The sequence below is a fragment of the Hypanus sabinus genome, chromosome 3 (assembly GCF_030144855.1).
Source record: "Hypanus sabinus isolate sHypSab1 chromosome 3, sHypSab1.hap1, whole genome shotgun sequence".
In the NCBI taxonomy this organism is placed as follows: domain Eukaryota; kingdom Metazoa; phylum Chordata; class Chondrichthyes; order Myliobatiformes; family Dasyatidae; genus Hypanus; species Hypanus sabinus.
Genome location: NC_082708.1, coordinates 106,254,556 through 106,264,409, shown reverse-complemented (window position 1 = coordinate 106,264,409; position 9,854 = coordinate 106,254,556). Strand labels below are relative to the sequence as shown.

Genomic DNA, 9,854 nt, shown 5'->3' with positions numbered 1-9,854 from the left:
AAGAGGTGAAAACTTAGCTGGCTTATGAAAAAAAATGAAGCATATTATTAAGGTAAAATAGCAAGATGAAGACAGGGCAGCAGTTTAAGAAAATTTGATTGGAATTTTACTTGTGTCATTAGTCTTATACATATAGTATATACATATAAGTCCTGCACCCTTCACACAGCCATTTTAGCTTCATTTCATTTCATTCAGGCATTTTTCATTTAAGTTAATTAGGAAAAGTGGATAATTTTGTGTGCTTGGCATTCAAACAATAATTTACAATCAATTACATTTACTAATGCAATTTTGTCACTGATAGGATATTAAACCATTCATTTGAATGTCAGATGGAATTATGCAAACTGAACAGTTTAATAACATCAGGAAATGAGGCACTTAACCTCTGTTAACAACCGATTTAATATGAGCAGGTCACAACTTAAGTATAATAGCTTACCGAACGATTCCAAGGGATAAGCTATTTTTAAGGGAGTATGAGCTTTATATATTCATTAGAGAAATGCTTAAGATGAAGGAAGCATTTAAGAGGTTTGAAAAGCCATTGGCTATTAGAGCGTGAGGTCCAGATGCCTAAAGTAAAAGAGAGAAAAGTGTATCAGCTGCTGCACATATAAATTGGATGTAAATAAATAATATTATCCATGTGATGACTTTAAAAAATGAAGTGGTTCAAGGATAAAGCTATGCCACAGAAATAAAAGACTTCAGTATCAAGAACATGGCCTGGATTCCCTGTCCAATGAATTAAATAATTCAGATCACCTTCTGATTGTACATTTTTTGTTATTCTTGTACCTGCCGGAAAATTACACTGTAGAAATAATGAAGTCACCACCATTGAAATAGAAAATGCATCCAATAAACAAGAAGGTGATTTGAGCTTTAGCATTCTGAATATTTTGTGGGATACTTAAGCTATTTTAATGATTGGCCGAACTAAGCCAATAGAAGTTGCAGTTTTCTTCTTGCTCAGGCTACCATTGCAGTTATTTTTCTGTTGCCATTATCTGTACAGGAACCACTTAGTCTTAAACCAAAACAGTGCAAGGGCAGGGGATTGATGAGATTCATGTGCTTCACATGATCCTACCTTGAGTGGCAGAACAGGGATCATTAAAGCCTTAAAATTGTCATCAAAGGTTTCCTTTCTCTACTTTGTTAGTTTCATCAGATTCTATAATGGGTCTATTTGTATCTAAAAGCTTAGAAGGCTAAAGTCATCCTTTCAAAACTATAGGATAGTAAATCAAGCCCAGCCAGGAAAATGAAGCTCAACAAAAGAAATGCAGATGCTGGAAATCTGAAATAAAATTAGAAAACTCTGCATAGGCAGCATATCTGGGAAGAAAAGCAGAGTTTAGGCCTTGTGCGATGAGCAGCAAAGTGTGTGCATGACGGTCTCTTTCTCTCTCTCTCCTGCTCACTGCTCCCAAAGGACCGTCCCGTCAGTCAAATGGTCTCTCTCTCCCTTGATGCTGTTGGAGGATGGTGCTGCAGTTCAGATCTTGGGCAAGGTTTAATCGACGCAGTTTGTGGATTGGACTCTGTAGTTCATGATATGACTTGTTTCTGGTTCCTGGCCGCTCCTTCTTTCTTGCTATTTCGGGCAATTTCAAATTGGGGCAGACAAACACTGAGATGAACTGAATATGCCTGGACTTTTGACTTCATGTTTTATATTCTGTGTTTTTTTGCTCATTTTGTTGTTGCTGTTTGCACAATTTGTTTTTTGGGTTTTTTTTGGTTCGTGTGGGGAGGGGGCTTGCCATTTCAGCAAGCCAATATCTCAATGCCTCAGATTTAACCCAAAGTGAAATAAAGAGTTCATGTGCACCATCACTCCTTGGGCATGAACTGGGTGAGAAAATCATCCAGCCAATGTACCAGCAGTTTCTATAATTTCCATAGAATTGCAGGCAGGACTCAGGAAGAAACACTGGAGATTCACACCATCGTTTCTCCATGCCTGTCACGTTAAGGGTTGAACATGATTGTGGAAATATTTTTTTAAAGCTGTCTAGACTTATGACCATAAGGTAAAAGTGTTACAGGAATGATGCAGTGCATAGCCCACATCTCAGAGTGGGGGGATGGAGGAAAGCGGTGCAGGAGATACAGAGAGAGAGAGAGAGAGAGGGAAGCCTATGTGTGTGCCTGCCTATCTTTCTATGGTAAGGGTGTGGGAGAGCATCACAAAAGATGCATAAAATGGAAACGAATGACCTGCCCTCTTTGAGGTTTGGGATTTAGTTTTGGCTTCTTGAATTATAGACTAGACCTTGCCTTGATTCACTACACTTTCCAGATTTTGATTGTGCACGCTAACCCTCTCCTTCTCTCTCTCCCTCTCCCCCTGCCCCCCTCTCTCTTTCCTACTGTGTATTTAATATTTCAGTATTAGTTGAGTAATGTAAATATATTGTTTGATTAAGCATTCTTTGTGTGCTTAAGTAAATCATTATTTGTAACAAGTAAGTTACATGTAACAAGTAAGTTACATGTAACAAGTAAGTGAATTGCATATGTCATGACAGTGACATGTGATATGTGCACACCTCACTTAAAGTAAACACGAAGTTAGCCCCTCATTCATTAACACGTGACTTTCTTTTAATTAGTTTACTGTTTTGGAGTTACAAAACATAACAGTGTCAATGAGGGAGTTCCCAAATGAATCCAAGACAACTACCTACCTGTTGAAGTGCAGCGAGACATTCGAGTTAAGAAAAAAGCAGCACAGTATGTGTTCTTTGGAACTGAAAACTCGATCAAGTTTAAAAAGAGACAGAAAATGAAAGAATTCATGGGTTCATAAACAATGAGTACCAGATGATATTAATCATTAAAAAATATCAGGAATGGCTCACTGCATCGGAAGGATATATGCATTCCATTACACACTGAATGTTGTATACTAAATGGATTGAGCAGTATTTTAAAGCAAATGGAATAGCCACTGAGAAGCAAGTGCCAATTTTGCTGCATACATTAGATTTAAAGGCATACAGTTTGCTTCGAAGTTTGACTGCTCCAACCAAACCAGCCAAATTGTGCTTTGCTGACATTGTGAAAGTAATGCAGGAACATTTAGAACAAAATCCATTGTTGTTTGCAGAATGTTATAGGTTTCATAAGCAGATTCAAAAGGAAAGGGTGTCCATTTCAGCTTTCATGGCTGAATAGAAGAGATTACCTGAGCATTGTCAGTTCAATAATGGGCTTAAGGATGCACTGAGAGATTGTTTAAGTTTGTAAAATTTTCCAAGAAAGCATCCAAAAATGGCTCAACTTACATTTAGAAAAGCAGTTGAAATAGTTGCATCAATGGAAATCACAGTCAGAGATGCAATCAAGTATGTAATCGTGGTGATTACACCAGATCAATGAGGATTTAAAGGTCAAACCTGCAGAAAGTGCAACAAAGTAGGACACATACAAAGACTAAGCTGAGCAGACAAAAATAAGTGGACTGCACAGGGTCAAGAAAAAGATAACAAGTCAAGTTGCAGTTTCAAATAGAGCACTAATCTGCACATTGTTGATGAAATGTCTGATCATGATGAGAGTGACGCAGAATTGGGTAGCCTAGAGATCTACAATGTGAAAACTAACCAGAGATGAGCAATATGGCTTATACCAGGAGTGAACAGCATATTAATTAAAATGGAGTTGGACATGGACTCGGCTGTTTCAGTCATTCCACCAAATGAGTTTGACTAGCATTTTAAAGATATTAAACTGAAGCCTGCAGATTTCCAACTAAGAACTTATACTGGAGAAAAGTTAACACTTATGGGAATGACATTTGTAACAGTGAAATATAACAACCAACAAACCACATTGGGCTTGTACATGGTAAAAACAGGAAGAGCAGCATTTTGGAAGCAGGATAGGCTGAGACAATACACTTTAATTGGAGATCCATCCACCATTTACACATATGCCCCACAACAGAGCCAACAGAAAGCAAATTAAGAAAGGTACTGGATGAATCCAGAACTGTCTCTGTTATGAACTGCAGTGCAACAGAGGGCATACAGGTGTTGGTGCCTCCCTCTCTGCACCTGGTTGGAAAGGATATTGAACCAAGGAAGGACCATGCTGCTCAGAGGATGCATGAACTACAACAGTTTTTGTAGACAACTAAGAAAACTTCGGATATGTTAATCAGACAGTTATTTGTGAAATATGGGTTAGTTTTAAGCTGGAAGAGAATTCAAGGAGCTGTAGGAAAAGCATCTGGCTTTTGTGAGTAAAAAGAACCAGAACCCACTCTGCATGCATTAATGTTATTGCATGAACTTCAAGTGGGAGACAAAAGGTTGTAAAAGTAGATGCAAAGACCATTCCCTAGTTGGAGGAATGGAAGGCCAAAAAAGAAAGGAGTTCATGAGATACAAAAAGAGGATTCATTAGATGATGTTGTGGATGAGGAAGCTAAGAGGGGAGATTATATTTTAAAAGTAGCAATGGAAGGATTAATATGTCAAATACTTGGATGATGGAATTGATGGCTTTGTTGCCAAGTTTGCAGATGATACAAAGGTAGGTGGAGGGGAAGCTAGTGTTGAGAAAGCAGGGAGGCTATAGTGCCTTTTAAAGCCTCAACACTTCCTTTTGTATTCTAGTCCTCTTGATATGATTGCTAACATTAGAGTTGAACAGATTAGGAGAATGGGCAAAGAAGTGGCAAAGGGAATGCAGTGTCAGGAAGTGAATTGTCATATAGAAGGAACAGTAGAAGCAACAAAAGCATAGACCATTTTCTAAACGGGGAGAAAATTCAAAAGACCTGAGGTGCAAGGGGTCTTGGGAGTCCTCGTGGAGGATTCCCTAAAGGTTAATTGGCATGTTGAGTCAGCGGTGAGGAAGGCAAAAGCACTATTAGCATTCATTTCATGAGGACAAGATTACTAAAGCAAAGATGTAAGGTTAAGGTTTTATAAAGGACTCTCTTGGAGGATTGTGAGCAGTTTTGGGCCCATTATTTAAGAAAGGAAGTGCTGACATTAGAGGGGTTTCCGAGGAGGTTCTCAAGAATGATTCCGGGAATTAAAGGTTTATCGTACGAGGAACAATTAATGGCTCTGGGCCTATACTCTCTGGAATTTAGAGCATTTAGGGGATTCTCATTAAACTTACTGAAAGGCCTGGATAGAGTGGATGTGGAGAAGATGTATCCTATGGTTGGGGAATATAGGGTTAGAGAACACAAACCCAGAATACAGGGATGTCCATTTAGAATGGAAATGAGGAAGGAATTCTTTAGTCAGAGGGTGGTGAATCTGTGGACTTCATTGTCACAGGTGGCTGTAGAAGCCAAGTCATTGGGTGTATTTAAGGCAGAGATTGCTAGATCCTTGATTAGTCAGGGCATGGAAGGTCACAGGCAAAAGGTAGGAGAAAGGAGCTGAAAGGCAAATGGAACAGACATGATGAAATAGCAGAGGAGACTTGATGGGCTGAATAGCCTAACTCTGCTCTTACATCTTATGGCCTCAAAGTTCAAAGTAAATTTATTAACAAAATACATACATGTCACCATATACAACCTTGAGATTCATTTTCCTGTGGGCATACCCAATAAATCCATAATAGAATAATAACCTTAATAGAATCAATGAAATACCTCACCAACTTATGTGCTCAACAGTGTGCAAAAGACAACAAACTATGCAGATACAAATGAAAGAAATAACAATAATAAATAAATAAACAAACAAACAATAAATATCAAAAGCATGAGCTGATGAGTCCATGACAGCGCATCCATAGGTTGTAAGAACATTTCAATGATGGGGTGAGTGAAGTTATTCCCTTTGGTTTAACAACCTGGTGATTGATGAGTAATAACTGTTCCTGAACCTGGTATATGAGTCCTGAGCTTCTGTACTTTCTTCCTGATAAAAGCAGCAAGATGAGAACATGTCCTGGGTGGTAGGGGTCCTTGATGTTGGGTGCTGCTTTCCTGAGATAGTGCTTCTTGTAGATCTGTTCAATAATGGGGACAGCTTTACCAGTGATGAACTGTCCCATATCCACAATTTTTGTAGGATTTTGTAGCATTGGTGTTTCCATACCAAACTGTGATGCAGCCAATCAATATGCCATCCACTACATACCTATAGATGTTAGTCAAAGTTTTAGATGCCATGCCGAATCTTTGCAAACTTCTAAGGAAGTAGAGGTGCTTTCTTCGTGATTGCACTTACATGTTGGGCCCAGGGCAGGTTCTCCGAAATAATAACACTGAGGAATTTAAAGCTGCTGATCCTCTCTGCCTCTGATCCTCTGAGGATTGGCTCATGGACCTATGGTTTTCTTTTCCTGAAATCCTCCTGAGGATCATCGGGGCTGTGGAAGTTTGTGATGGTTTTTCTATGTTTTTCAGTGAAGGCAAGCATAGAAGGCATTTAACTCATCTGGAAGTGAAGCACTGCTGTTGTCTATGTTACTTGATATAACTTTATAAAAGGTAATGGTATTCAAGCCATGTCACAACTATCGAGCACCCTTCATTGATTCAAATTTTGTCGGGAATTGCCACCTCACCCATGAGGTGGCTGTCCAGAGATCATACCTGGAATGCTCCTAATTTTCTTGGTCACCAGATCTAATTGCCTCTGATCTGGCCTCAGCAGATTGTGGATCTCAGGGTTCATCCAGGGCTTCTGGTTGGGGAAGTCTCTGAATGATTTTGTGGGGACAAATCCATTTATAATTGATTTAATAAAGTCTGTGACAAACATGGTGTTTTCATCAGATTCACAGATGAGTCCTCGAAACTGGTGCAGTTCGACTGACTCGAACTGACTTGAAGAAGTTCCATAGCCACTCCCCTGCCTTCCACAGCTATCTCTTTGGTGTCCTATTCTCTGGAGCTTTGCTCTTTGGCTTCTGCCTTTATGCAAGTAAGAGAAGGACAGCCAAGTGATCTGATTTACTGAAATGTGGTCTGGGCATGGAACAGTGGGCATTCATTATCTTAGTGTAACAATGGTCTAGTGTGTTGGGACCTCTGGTGCAGATCATATTATGGTTGACATTTTTCAATAAGTGCAAATAGAAAAAGAGAAATAAGGACAGCTTTAGAGAGAAAAACGCAACAACATGTGGGAAATGGGAGATCCGGAATACAATCATTGCTGGAAATGTAGGAAAAATTTGTAATGATCGAGGCACTCATCAGATCAATTGTGAGGGGAGAAAAACTAAGTTAATGTCAGAACTGAACAACATTACATCAAAATTGACCAGTTTTAACACAAACTGAATGTTTGGAAATAGTTAAATAATGTTCTGACTGCCACAATCTCCGTATTATAACACAGGAGACCATTTAAACATTGTGTCCATGCCATTTTCCAGCAGACAGATTGGGATGGATACTGATGTTTTTGATCTGAGGTTCTTCAGAAGTCAAGAATGAGACATAAAACATGTTGTTCAAGATAATTTATTAAGCATTACAAAAACAAAATGAGAAGGAAAAAGATGAAGCATCGGGGGAAGGGGGAAGGAGGGGGAGAGAGGGGGAGGGAGGGGGGAGGGGGCAAGGGAACTAACCAAGGTGGCTCATCTTATACCAGTTTGCTAATTCCATTGGATTTCCATGGATGTCAGTTAACTAATCAGATAGTGCCTATTCAAGTAATGTAGTACCCACAACTGCAACTAAGAGGCTATATATACATAGGCAAAGATATAAAAATGCAGGCAAGCATAAGAAAATTAAACTACAAGGAAAATAACAATTATACTGTCTGGTCCAACATCATCCTTCTACTTGTATCCAGACCTACCTCTCACGTGTACTTTAATTCCTTTCTGATTCTTTGAAAAGCTCATTGACGGTAGCCCCTCAAACTATGAGCGTATCAGAATCAGAATCAAGTTTAGTATCACTGGCATGTGCCGTGAATTTTGTTGGAGAAAACCAAGGTCACCCAGCAGAAATCCATTCAGCGAATGCGCAGACTCCACACAGGTCAGAATGGACCGAGGTACCTGGTCTTTGTGGCAGCATATCCGAGCTTTCCTGCTTTGGGAGAGTGGTCTGCAAAGGAACCACCCCCACCCCTTCCAATAACATGTCTAGAGGTTCTGTGTTCATCAGTTTATGCTGGTCTGCATCAAAGTAAGGTCAGTGGCCAATTTTGGAGGGATAGCATAGAGAATTAAAATGATTGGTTGGAAATAATTCTGAAGATGCGTAGCTTGGGAGGTTGATGGTTGGGTTGAGTTGTCTCTGATCTTGGCAATGTACTTCCAAACATGTCGTCACCATGTGAGGAGACATCAGTGTACTGTTCATTGTGGTGTGTCCTTTATATACTTTTCAATCAACTGATACGACGTCAGTTTGGAAATAGTAGGTGACTGGAAGCTGGGGGTTGCCCTTGTGAATGGAATGAAGGTGTTCTGCAAAGCAATCACTGAATCTGCACTTGGGTTCTCCAGTGAGAAGGGGGATACATAATGAGCACTGAATGCAGTGGTCTAATTGGAAGAAATGCATGGACTTCTGCTTCACGAGGAAGGAATGTTTGGGTGGCTAGCTGGTGAGAAAGAAAGAGTTACAAGAGCTGGTGATGCCGAATGCTTGTACTTTTCCCACTGCTCGACCTTGGCCTACATGAGCTCTCAGTGGAGAGATCTGAAGAGTTTTTTTGCTGAATCAGATGTTTCTGTGCCACTTTTACAAGAGTCAGTGATTTTCATGAGCTGGTGAGGAAGCCAGATTTTTCAGGGATGTTCCCAGGATGTCCTGGATCCGTTCTTCCGGAGATGTTTTGTTATGCCGAAGTGCCGAGCAGAGTGCTCGCTTCAGTAGACTTGTATCAGACATGTGGAAGATGTGGCTCACTTACTTACCAGAGGTAACTGAGCATATCAGAGTCTTACTCTTTCTAGAGGTGGCCTGTAAAGGCGGCCTAATGCTGGTCTTCCTATCCTGTGAATGGATTAGAAGAATTTTGCAGAGGTAAATTTTGGAGTTACTGATAATTTACTATTAATATTAATGGAATGGCTATGATGAATTGTTGAAGACACCCCCCACCTCTATATTCCAGATCTCCTTGGTATGTGGGGCTCGTATGAGACATTAGAGCCTCTAGTTTTAATCTAAGGTAGAAATAATATATCCATGTCTGGTAGCAAGTAAAATAAATAACTTCATAGAAATGCCTGACATGACAAAGTGAGTAACAGGCTGGAGAGGAGCTGGAACTTGGCAGCAGAATTCCACAGCCAAGGGAACAGAGAAGGAAGAACAATGCATCATGACTGAGGGAATCAAGAGGGTCTGCCAATGACTGGGAGTGTTGTAACATGGCACAAGGTTTCCATGTGAGACTCTGGAAGAGGAAATTAATCCCTAAGTCTTTGCTGTATCTGTCTGAAGTACACTGTGGCCTAGAAATACAGACATGTTTCACTTATTTTATCAGTTATATGCATTGAAAAGTGATTTTTTTTCTGGAATGGAATGCGAAAACAATAATTTTTAGGGTAAATAACGATGCCAAAGAAATTTAATCGGGCATTTTAAATCAAGAACACTCTTACGCATCTGTCATTATTTGAAAAGCAGTGCACAGTGCACAGTGCTTTGCTCTAAGCAGTATGTGTCATTGTTCACTCCCAGAACGACCAGGTTTAAGTAGCACTCGAAGCTCTGACCCTGCTCAGTGAAGTCCTACCACAATTCCCATTCCTTCACCCCCTAGTTGAACTGCAACATTTACCCCACTTCTCAATTATCTCTCTGGTGAACCCCGCCAATCCAGGAGCCAACCACTAACTCCACAAATAGGTGCCATCATCCTCAACTTAATGAGGTG

At 40.0% G+C, this 9,854-nt stretch overlaps 1 long non-coding RNA gene across 1 annotated transcript in view; it reads right to left on the bottom strand.

Annotated features, from left to right (window-relative positions):
* Positions 1–7,532: 7,532 nt before the first annotated feature.
* The window catches only part of LOC132391559 (uncharacterized), an 81,500-nt gene continuing 79,178 nt past the window's right edge, over positions 7,533–9,854 (bottom strand). The window contains exon 5 of the long non-coding RNA XR_009511265.1: positions 7,533–8,962. This is a non-coding gene — a long non-coding RNA (uncharacterized LOC132391559). The remainder of the gene's footprint in view (positions 8,963–9,854) is intronic.